This window comes from Octopus bimaculoides, chromosome 13 (genome assembly GCF_046866305.1).
Source record: "Octopus bimaculoides isolate indiv1 chromosome 13, ASM4686630v1, whole genome shotgun sequence".
Taxonomy (NCBI): domain Eukaryota; kingdom Metazoa; phylum Mollusca; class Cephalopoda; order Octopoda; family Octopodidae; genus Octopus; species Octopus bimaculoides.
The window spans coordinates 63,684,036-63,696,952 of record NC_142940.1 but is presented as its reverse complement, the minus strand read 5'-3'; positions in this window follow the sequence as shown (position 1 = coordinate 63,696,952).

Genomic DNA, 12,917 nt, shown 5'->3' with positions numbered 1-12,917 from the left:
GTATATATATATATATATATATATATATATATATATATATATATATATATATACATGCAGCATGGAATTTTGTCAGTGAACAGGTCGCGGTTTAATCGACTTAGCCCCTTTGCCGAAATTGATGGCCCTGTACAAAAATTTGAAACCAATATAATTCAACCAGAACACTAATACGTTTACCTGTTTACCGACAAATATCTCATTCTGAAGTTTGTATGTTGTCGTGCCTTCTTCAGCAAGACAACAAAATCGTATGAGAATTTAATCTTATATCTACACATTGGTGTAGAAAACGGAAATTGCTGAAGCATCAGGAATACGAATACATCCAATTTCTTTTGTTAAAGATTTTACAAGAGTGCTTGAATCACTGAAATTATTATTAGAATGGAATTTAAAATTAGTTTAAAGAATGGAGCTGTTATTGTAATTATCGAAATAAATAGTTGACAGTTATAACGAAAAGTATTTCTTTTGTGCAAAACGATTATCAAAAAGCTCATTAAACAAATACCATCAGGTTTATAGCAACGGTATAAGTGTGTGTGTGTGTGTGTGTGTGTGTGTGTGTGTGTGTGTGTGTGTGTGTGTGTGTGTGTGTGTGTGTGTGTAAGAAGCATACACATACTAAACTGAATGGACATTATTGCTCTATAAAAGATTTTTCAAAGTGATTTCGTAAAAAATACTTTTATACGTCTTTCTGCAAATTGCTTTGCGCAAAAATATTTTTGTTATAATTACTAGGTATTTATTCCTATAATTACAACTATGACAGCCGTAAGTTCATCTTAAGTTAATTTTAAATTCCACTGTTAATGCTAATTTCAATAATTCGAGAACGCTTGTAAAGTTTTTTTTACAAAATAAATTTACTGCATATATTTTTTTCGTAATGTTCTCGTTAATACTGTAGATAATCACTCTCACATGGATGTATATAAATAATCTTTTCTACTCGAAAAGGCTCGATATTTTGGGGGAGGGGCACAGTCGATTACATCGACCCCAGTACGCAATTGGTACTTAATTTATCGACCCCGAAAGGAAAAGTCGACCTCGGCGGAATTTGAACTCAGAGCATAAACACAGACGAAATACCGCTACGCATTTCGCCCGGCGTGCTAACGTTTCTTATTTCTTTATTGCCCCCAAGGAGCTAAACATAGAGGGGACAAACAAGGACAGACAAACGGATTAAGTCGATCACATCGACCCCAGTGCGTTACTGGTACTTAATTTATCGACCCCGAAAGGATGAAAGGCAAAGTCGACCTCGGCGGAATTTGAACTCAGAACGTAGCGGCAGACGAAATACCGCTACGCATTTCGCCCGGCGTACTAACGTTTCTGCCAGCTCTCCACCCTGACGTATATAAATAATACAATCTTTATGTGACTCTTTTTGCTCCGCCGTTCCCGCTGACATCACGCATCCATAGTTTTCTGAACGTTTGACAACGAGAAGCTCGATCGTCGTCGGAGCTCTTTTATTTTATTTTACTTGTTTCAGTCATTGGACAGCGGCCATGCTGAATCGAGCCCAGTATCATTTTGTTTCGAAAGCCTGGTACTTGCTCTATCAGTGCCCATAAAGAGAGAGAGAGAGAGAGAGAGAGAGAGAGAGAGAGAGAGAGAGAAAGAGAAAAAGAGAACTTGAATCTTTGGGTGTGTGGTCTATAAATATGTGTGAGTGTGAAAGAGAGAAGTTTTGCATGATAGATATGTTAAAGAAGAACAAGAAAAGGGAGAGAGAAAAACGAAGACAGAGAATTGAAAAATAGAATCAATGCAGAGTGAGAAAGACGCAGATCGAGAAAGGGAAATACGTGCAGATGGAGCCAACGTGATTGCGAGTAGGAATGAGAGAGAGCGAGAGATAGAGATAGATAGATAGATAGATAGATAGATAGATAGAGAGAGAGAGAGAGAGAGAGAGAGAGAGAGAGAGAGAGAGAGAGAGAGAGAGAGAGAGCTAGAGAGAGAAATTTAGTCGTACCATCAGTCTTAGGCATGCGCATTAAGACATTCGACCTTGTTTCGATAACATTTATCAGACATTTTGTTGAGGTAAAAAGAAGACTACAGAAAAAACAAACAAAAAACAAAAACAATCTCACAAGGTTTGTTCTTGTTGATATGGTATATTTATTGATAGCAGCGCATTAATTAAAGATGTAATTGTAGCTTTATGCAATTATGAGGGGAGATCGTGCTTAAGAAGAGAACGTGCTGTTTCTTGACTTTTAACGAACAGAGAACAGACAGCAGACAGAAAACTAAACAAAAAAAACGCAGAGGAGTATTCGCTTGTAAAGTTCCGATATAAAATAATCTCGCATATAATTTATATATATATATATATATATATATATATATATATATATAGTGTTGCTACAAAGCTACTGTGTGCTTTAACGATCTCCGGAAATTTGAAAAGCCAAGTTTTTATCTTCAGGTTTCTAGGCACAACGACCGGAGTTTTGAGAGGAGGGGGTTAATCAATACCATTAACCTCAATAACCATCTAGTACTTATTTAATCGTCCCAGGAGGAATGAAAGGCAAAATTGACTCCAACGGGAACTGAACACAGAACGTATAGAGTCAGAAGAAAAATTCCGAAGTATTTTGTTCGACGCTCTATCGATCGCAGTTATTCTCAACCATTTTTTGCCCATAGACTCCTTTTTACTCTTATTTTTCACGAATGGATGCTCGCAGCCATCGGATGCTTTAAAAAATCCAATTAATTTTTATAATTAAATATTATTAAGAATTGTAAAAAATGTTAAAATATTTTGTAGCGTGGCTGTGTGGTAAGAAGCTTGCTTCCCAACCACATGGTTCCGGGTTCAGTCCCACTGCGTGGCACCTTGGGCAAGTGTCTTCTATTATAGCTTGGGGCCGACCAAAGTGAGTGGATTTGGTAAACGGAAGTTGAAAGAAGCCCATAGTATATATATATATAAATACATATATTTGTGCGCGTGTCTGTGTTTATCCGTCCACCGTCGCATAAGTCCTGGGGTCGAGTCGTTCGACTAAAAGCGGTGCTCCAGCATGGTCGCAGTCAAATGACTGAAACGAGTGAAAGAATATTGTAGAAGTAAAACGAATTTATTGCAGACAAATTTTTATCTTATCTGGACTCTAAGGATCGTCTGGACCCCTCCAAGGATCATCTGGACCCCTCCAAGGATCATCTGGACCCCTCCAAGGATCATCTTTTCCCCCCCCCCCCACGGATCATCTGGACCTCCCCCCTGGATCATACTGGATTATTTACCTTGATTGAACCTCTCGTATGGACTTTTGGTGCATGTAAGTACTCATGTTTATATTGCTAATGGGAGCGCTGGTGGAGGAATCTTGTTACGATTTCTAGCTTCGAACGTCTACCATTGGCAAGGCCAAAGAAGGCCGAAATCACGTGATATGATCGCTCCGGTGATAGCGGATGATTATCTCCCGCTACTGATATAAACACAAGTGCTTATATACACCACGCGTCCATATGAGAAGTTCTTTCTTGGTAACTATCGTAGTATTCTGTTTTCTAACACAACATCTACTTTAATACCTCTTGGTATAAATACATTCTCTGTTGCTATTAATTACTGACTTAGTTGCCGTTTTATAATATATTTACAGTGTATTTCATAGTACAACTCTGGAGGCCATGAGCCATGGAGCTGTGGTAGTCAACGGCGGTCTGTGGAGGGTTTTGAATACAGTGGCGGAGGTTGATGAAGGCTATAGAAAAGAAGTGGAAGTGAGAGGTGTGAAGAAAGGATAAAGAGAGGAGGTGACGAAACGTATCTACTGGCCCTAACTGACCACTGCTGTAAGCTGGTTTATATGAATACTTAAAGGGACTTTTAAATCATCTTACATTTGATAGCGTACTTTGAAACTGTAAGATCCACTTCCAGGAAGCTGTGAATAATTCTACGTTCTCATTAATGCCGATAATAAAGACGATTTGTACGACTTGGGTTTTCTTTGAAGTTTCAGTGATATGGATTTTTCAAGAGCATTCACAAGAGACCTTAAGAAAGGAGAAAGCTCTCGTCTCATTGAAAGTGGCAGTCAGCTTTTGTAACAATACTTTTTGAAACATCCATCTTATAGCTTTTTCTATGGCAAAATACTTTTGTTATAAAACTGCCACAACGTCTTCATTTCTTCATAACGCTGTGGTTCAATAACCGCTTCATTGAATACATCGTTGTTTGTTCCTACATTACAAGTTTGTATATTTTTTTATTGCTTGTGCTTTGTCAGGTCTTCCGTTCGGTTTTCCTTCAGTTTCTTGCTGAATTCTTCGTGCTGGTCTTTTATATTTGTCCTTTCTAAATTTGTTTCTTCCTTATTTTCTCTCTCGGCTTTTCACTCACTTTCTCTTGCTCTGTTTATCTGTTTATCTATCCATTAATCTCTCTCTCTCTCACAAGGTGGAAAAAATAGTACTCGAATATCAGAGGTAGAGTAATATGCTTTATTAAAATCAGCAAAAATATCACAAAAACTGCTACTCAGAGTTTCACGTTTCACGTTCCCCTTCGTCGGACAGTTTTGTTGAGAATGTCCGACGAACGGGAACGTGAAACTCTGAGTTACAGCTTTTGTGATATTTTTGTTGCTTTTTAATGAAGTTTATACACACACACACACACATACATATATATATATATATATATATATATATATATATATACATATACATGTGTGTACGTGCGTGTGTAGGCGCTGCTGTGTAATAAGTTTGGTTTTCAACCAGTTGAAGACACTTGCTCAAATTTCCGCTGATTGAGACCGAACCAGGAACCACATGGTCGAGAAGCAAGCATTTTAACCACACGACTATGTCCTCGCCTGTTAGCCACAAAAAGCATTAAAAAAATTTAATAACTAAATTCATAAATAACCCAGAAGACATAACGTTATGCCAGGTGATTTCGACAGCATCTTCTTTCTGTAGAGAAATTATGAAAGGATGAGTAAACGAGGAAAATTTCAAATTTCAACCTGAAACTGTGAAGAACAAATAAATTAAAAGAAGTAAATTAAAAAAAAAAGAGAAAAAAAAAACACTGGAAAAGAAAAAAATCGATAGTGTCTGGTGTAATATATTATTTCGTTAGATAAATATGTATCGTTTAAATTTAGATCTGTCTTCCAGAGTTTGGTGACCAGCGGGGTCGATTTTGGTTTAGAAATTGGTTCTTGAAACTACTACTACTACTGCTACTACTACTACTACTACTACTACTACTACTACTACTACTACTACTACTACTACTACTACTACTGCGTTGAAGCAAAGACTAAAATGAAATTTAAAATAGTATTGCCAAGATGGAACCACAGCTGTAACTGATTCCATTAAGGTCCGCGGGGCCCTTGGGAATCTTCTACTTATAGCTACACTTCCTTCCTTCCTTTCTTTCTTTCTGCGACAGGCACACACTCATACACACAAACACACACACACACACACGCGCGCACGCACGCGCGCAAAATCTATTAATTACATGGAATAACGGGTTTCAGCTTTGCCTCCTCCCCTTCGTTGTCGTCGTTGTTGCCATAACTATCCCATCACTACCACCACTACTATCATCATCATCGCCTTCATCACCACTACTATCATCATCATAATCACCATCATGACCGCCGCCGCCGCCGCCACCACCACCACTTTCTTCTTCTTCTTCTTCTTCTTCTTCTTCTTCTTCTTCTTCTTCTTCTTCTTCTTCTTCTTCTTCTTCTTCTTCTTCTTCTCCTCTTCCTCCTCATTATCATCATCATCATCATCATCATCATCATCAATGATAACCACAAACTATACCATCACTCTAAACCTACATCGCCATCCTACCATTTTAAAAATGAGAGTATAATTTGCATAGTAGCCCTGTATCCCAAGTTATGTATATGAGTGTATATATATATATATATATAGTGATGGGATTAAGTGGTCTGTAGAGTCAAAGCGAAAAAACAGTATATCCAAACGCGTTTCTTTTGAAGGAAAATTCATAATTTTTTTTGATGGAAATTTTACATAAATAGTAACTGTAATTAAAAGTTTCAATAGATAAAAGGTTGCCGATGCAAGTTTTAATGAATTATCATTATGGGCACATATAAAAGGAACCTCATCTAACAGAACTCAAATTGGTGGGGACGAAAATTATAATGCGAAAATTCATAAAAGCAAAAACAATAATTGGATTTATTGCCTTTTTACTCTGTATAGGAAACGGCGAGGACCAAAAGCAGAATTTATAGAAGATATAACCAAAACACACACAAGAAAAAAAAAAGCAAAGCAATACAAGCCCAAAAATTTATCAAAAACAAAAAGAAGCTACAGATATATAATCAAACACATAACAAAAAACGTACACTAAGAACACAAAATATATACTTAACATGAAGAACCAAGAAAAAAACCAAAGATGAGGAACTAGGAATATCACCAAAGACGAAGAAATATAAATATTACGAAGAATGAAGAAATTAAGCATGGAGGACAAAGAATACATAAAGAAACTAGGCTGTAACTCAAGGCGAGTAAACCAGAAACCAACCAAAACTGAAGAGTTCACAAAATAATCAAAGAAGGACAATCATTAATTTTCCCCGCCCTCTATTCCTGGGAGGGTGGTGGTTATAACGACCCCAGGCACCCCCGCCTTAGGGTCTTGTCAAAAGTAGTTGTCATTTGACTTTCCTGCTGGATTTCCAAGCGTGACCAACTGACACTATGGATACTCTAAAACTACCTCGTTCTTGGTCTAATCCTACGACTCATACAGGTTCGCTAGCGTTGAAGATTCTGCCTTGCGATACTTTCCTACGTAACAACGGAGAATATCCCTAAACATATACAATTAAGAATAACAACAAAAAAAAATACGAAACAAGTATTTAACGATACAAGAAAAATAGCGAAGAGAAAAAAAAAACAATACCCAAACACTAAGATATAAAATTTTAACCATTATTGAGAAACGGAGATTATAATACAGGAAGATAAGCACAACGTTGATGACGAACAACGAATGCAGACGAACAAACAATAACCTAATCAAAGCTGGATAATTAACACTATAAGAAAATGAAGAACTAAGAATGAAACAAAAACGTGGAACAAACTATGCAACAAAAGATGAACAAATAGTATAAACGAAATGAGGTAACAAGCAGATAGCAAACAATGAAAAGTAACTAAACGCTAAGAAACGAGAATAAAATCAAAGAAAAAGAACTAATAATATAAACAAAGATGAGGATAACTACACAAGACAGCCAAAGAATTCTACTAAGAATGCGATTATATTCTGATATGAACGTTTTTCTTCGAAGAATGATAAACTACGAAGGCAAAAAAACGAGCAGAACCAAGAATATAAACAATGATGAAGAACGATGAGTTTAACTAAATATGAAAGACGAAGAATATAATTAATAAAAGAGGAAGAATTAAAAATCTACGCAAAGTGGAATAAATAATAGATCAGCGGAACAATTATGAATATGAACAAAACGAAGAATTAAATGCAAAACCAAATAAAGTCAGAAAAAAAAAAGAAAGAAAAACATAACGAGGAAGCACCAAATATAGAACCGGTCAGGTCAGGTGTGGAGACATGCGCAGTTGCAGCGCTTTGCTGCATTCACCATTTATCAGTATATTCCCGGGTCCTCCCGAGCGAATGGTTCCAATCAGTCAACGTCTCCTTTGGATACCTCCTTGTCTACCATGATCATGTGTCATGTGGTCGACCAAAACGAACCGTTTTAACCCTGCCGGCTTTCAGAGATATTCGAACCCAGTAAAAGGGCTTTTCACAGAAGTAGTTTCGCTGATAATCTGCTGTTTTTACCATTCCAGCGTTATTTGGGAAATATTGGAACAAACGACTTCATTGAATTATGTATAAACACCCACTTGAGTCAAGAACAGATTTTACACATTCACAGTAGATTAGCAAAATCAGAAGAGCATCGAACAAAATGTCTGCGATTTTCTAAAATTTCGAGTTTGTATCTGGTGGCGGTCAACTTTGGCCTTAATTCTTTTCAAGATCGATAAAATAAAGTACACGTTGCTTCGAGCTCTTCAAACGTCTTTTCATTTAACCACTGTCGTAGCAAATAACGAAACCACCACCACCACCACCACCACCACCACCACCACCACTACTACTACTACTACTACTACTACTACTACTACTACTTTTCCTTCCTTTTGCTTAGGAACACAGACATCCCATCTGGAGACAGAGATAAAACTCAAACTCCAAAAAACAACGCAAAAAAAAAAAATGAAATGAAGAATTTCAGTAAAAAGTTCAATAAAATAACATTGAGAATGAAGTGTTGCTGTTGTTGGTGGTGGAGGTGGTGGAGGTGGTGGTGGTGGTGGAGGGTTGGTAATGTTGGTAATAGCGGTGGTGACGGTGGAGGAGGAGTGAGCGGGAGATAAAACAAAGCACCTGCTTCAGTTTCCATTAAAACGAACTGAACAGTGCAGTTAAGATAGAATCATCATGTAACATATAACATATATACATATATATATATATATATATATATATATATATATATATACATATGTATATATATTACATATCATGTAGATACAAAGATACATTCATGCATATGTCTACATATACATACACACATGTATATACATACACACACATATATCTGTATACATATACATCTATACGTATATGACTATATATACATATATATGTATATAAATATATCTACACACACACACACACACACACACACACACATATATATGTATATCTACAAAACTTTGTGTATACATGTATATATATTATATACATATATATTATATATATCTATACACACATGCACACATATACATATATATTATATATCTATACACACATACACACATATAATGGATACATACATATATATATCTAGATAATGCATGTATATACACACACACACACACACACACATATAATGTATATGTGTGTATCCTTATCGTGCTGTCTCTGATCTCAACGGTATCTCACTCGCCTTGTTAATCACACTCAATCTCGCGCTTATCTCTCTCCCTCTCTCTCTCTCTCTCCTCGAGTTCCTTATCTTTCCTTCTCTTTCCCGCATCAACTTTCTCTCTCTCTCACTTTCTCCCATTCTTTCTCCTTCTTCTTTTACTCTCTCTCTCTTATTCTCACTCTTTCACTCTTCTCTCTCTCTCTCTCTCTCTCTCTCTCTCTCTCTCTCTATATATATATATATATATATATATATATATATATATATATATATATATATATATGCTCCTTACTACTAAAGCAGATTTTTCGAAACAAATCCACGTTCAGACATCAAAGGAAGCGCTGATCGATATAAAGAGTCTAAGAGTTTAAGAGTTTAACAATGGATTTTGAACGAGGCAAGACCAATTGAAATGCAAACACAAAGCACGCACGCACACACGCACGCACGCACGCACACATACGCACCACACGCAAGCATGCATTCACGCACGCACGCACACACAAACAGAGATGTGTGTCAGTGAAGTAGTGTATATGTGTGGAGGTGTGCGTGAGTATGCGTGTATATGTATGTATACATGTATGTGTGTATGCATGCATGCATGTATGTATGTATATATGCATGTATGTATGTTTGTATGTAGGTATGTAGGTCGGTCGGTTGGTAGGTAGGTAAGTCGATAGACATTGATAGATGATAGTCAGAGAGATAAGCATAGATAGATAAATAAATAGATAGATAGATAGATAGATAGATAGATAGATAGATAGATAGATAGATAGATAGATAGATATTCCCTAGACAAAAGTCAAACTATTTTACGACACTTTTATCGGTTTACGTGATGGAGACTGTCTAAGGTTACAAATTGTGCAATTGCAAAGATGTTCTATGCCTGAAGCATATACATATGCATCTATCTATCTATCTATCTATCTATCTATCTATCTATCTATCTATCTATCTATCTATCTATCTATCTATCTATCTATCTATCTTGGCCAATCGCTCATCAACTTTTTCAAGTAGCACTTGAAAAGGAAGTTAAGAGTAGAGGCAAGTTTTGTCTCATGAAACTTTCAATAAAAGGTGGGCGAATGTAGCAAAGATGGTACGTGGGTGTGAAGAAACCACTTTGAGCATGATCCTGTAAATTGAAAAGAGAGAGAGAGAGAGAGAGAGAGAGAGAGAGAGAGAGAGAGAGAGAGAGAGAGAGAGAAAGAGAGAGAGCACTTTGCTCTCATGTGTTTATTCACTCCCTGCCTGAGGTTACCGAGGTCTTTTCCGTGTGCTTTCCTTTCCACGGATAAACCTAATCTTGCTTTTTACATTTTAAATATTTTCTGTGATATACGATCCTTTTTCATCATTTTTTTTTCTTCTCACGTTCCCTTTTGATCGGAACTTTATTTTTCTCTTTTTTTTTCTATTTTCGGAAAGAAAAGCTCTCCATTGTATTTTGTCCCCTCTGTGTTCGGCCTTGTGTGGCTAATAAACTAATAAAGAAGCTTATCTATCTATCTATCTATCTATCTATCTATCTATCTATCTATCTATCTATCTATCTATCTATCTATCTATCTATCTATCTATACACACACATACATATGCATACAAAGATACGTATGTATGTGTATATAAACATTGGACAACGGAGATTGCGATATTGATTCCAATACATTGTTTGCAATCGTTTCGTCAATTTACATTGCAAGTATTGATTCAGTCTTACGCACTGTCTAAACGGTCTTTCACAGCGCATATGAGGACTGATTCGTCACAACATCACAACAAATGCAATATGATGATCAATTTGGCGATCGTTCCAATAAATACGCATATTTTTTTTTTAAATGGCGGCCTTTTTTCATTCAAAGCAAAGACATGAAGAAAGGGAAGAAAAAAACAACAGAAAGAGTTTGACAGAAAGTTTTGAACTATATATATATATATATATATATATATATATATATATATATATATATATATATATATATATATATATATATATATATATATATATATATATATATAATAAAGTAAAGTTGTGGAATACCGTACGAGTGGAAATATATATGAAAGAAGGTTTGAAAATGCACTTATTTTTAAAAAATATTTATTTACTTAACCGGTTTCACTTTTTTAGAAAAAGATTATCAAAAGTCTTTGAGAATAATAAAAAATGTTAAAAAACAGTCTGAGAACGGCACACACACACACACACACACACACACACACACACACCCACACCCACACCCACACTCACGGACACAAACACACATATATACACACACATAGAGATGTGCACAAAACCAGTCCCCAAAACCAGTGAACCATGACAGACTGTCACAGACCAACCAAAAATAAAAAAATCTTCTTTAACTCTTCTTCCCTCCCACCCCAGCTAGCCAGTCATACTGTCTCTTAAGACAGTAAAACATTCCTTCAATATACACAAGAGAAAAAGGCCAGGTCAGTTCCTTCTCAATTTTATTCGATTGTCAAAGAATATGTATGAGAATATGTATATGTATATGTATTTTTCCATATGTGTATTTTCATACACTGTTTTTAACACTGTTTTTAACAATTTCACCTTAATATCAGAGAATGTGTGACAATCAGTATGTAACACTACAAAGTTCATACAAAGCTTTATACTTTAAATATATTTTATCATCAAAGAATGTATATATGCATTTTAATACTCAGACTGTTTTTTAACATTTTTTATTATTCTCAAAGACTTTTGATAATCTTTTTCTAAAAAAGTGAAACCGGTTAAGTAAATAAATATTTTTTAAAAATAAGTGCATTTTCAAACCTTCTTTCATATATATATATATATATATATACATACATACATACACACACAGATGTTTGTATCTGTGTGTGTTCAGGCGTGTGAGCAGGGTTAATGAAATAGGATATGTAGAACATAATAAATACAAACAAACAACACAAAACAACCCCCCACAAAAAAAAAAAAAAAAAAAAAGAAAGCTTATTTGATCGATGTTTTGTAGAACACCTCTGATAACTTTGGATGATAGCGTTTATAAATGTTTGTTTATAAATAGTGCCGAAAATGTGAAATAGATTTAGAACAGATGGTTACACTATTTGAAGACACAAATCTCCCACTACCACCCCTATAATAACAACCACCATGCTATATGCTCATAGTAGGCTGAGAGCTGCTGTCACGCTACATGACGTCCTGTGTTAGTGGTAAAAATTCCTGAATCGTTATTCTTGGTGACGCTGCTGATAGATGTTTTATTTAGCCCCGAGTTGGTTCCAATTGGACAAATCTATGATCTCTTCATCCATGACTGTCCCGCCCTTTTCTTATAGCGTACTCTCGGCTACAACAGTGTTTGTTATTTCTAGGTGATCAAACAACTGTTTTTATCTTTTATCTTTTACTTGTTTCAGTCATTAGACTGCGGCCATGCTGGGGCACTGCATTGAAGAATTTTAAGTCGAATGAATCAACCCCAGTACTTACTTTTTCTTTTAACTTATTCTATCGGGCTCTTTTGCCGAACCGCAGTTACGCGAACGTAAACACACCAATACCAATTGTCAAGCGGTAGTGGGAAACGCACACACACACATACGCGCATATATGTATATACGACGGGCTTCTTTCAGTTTCCACCTACCAAATCCACTCTCAAGGCTTTGGTCGGCCCAAAGCTACAGTAGAAGACTGAACCCGGAACCATGTGTTTGGGAAGCAAACTTCTTATTGCACAGCTACGCAATCCCACGTCTTTCATGAAAAATCACAAATGAGTTTACGTCAGGATAGTGTCAGTGTCAGGGGACAATTTTAAAAGTTCAAACCCA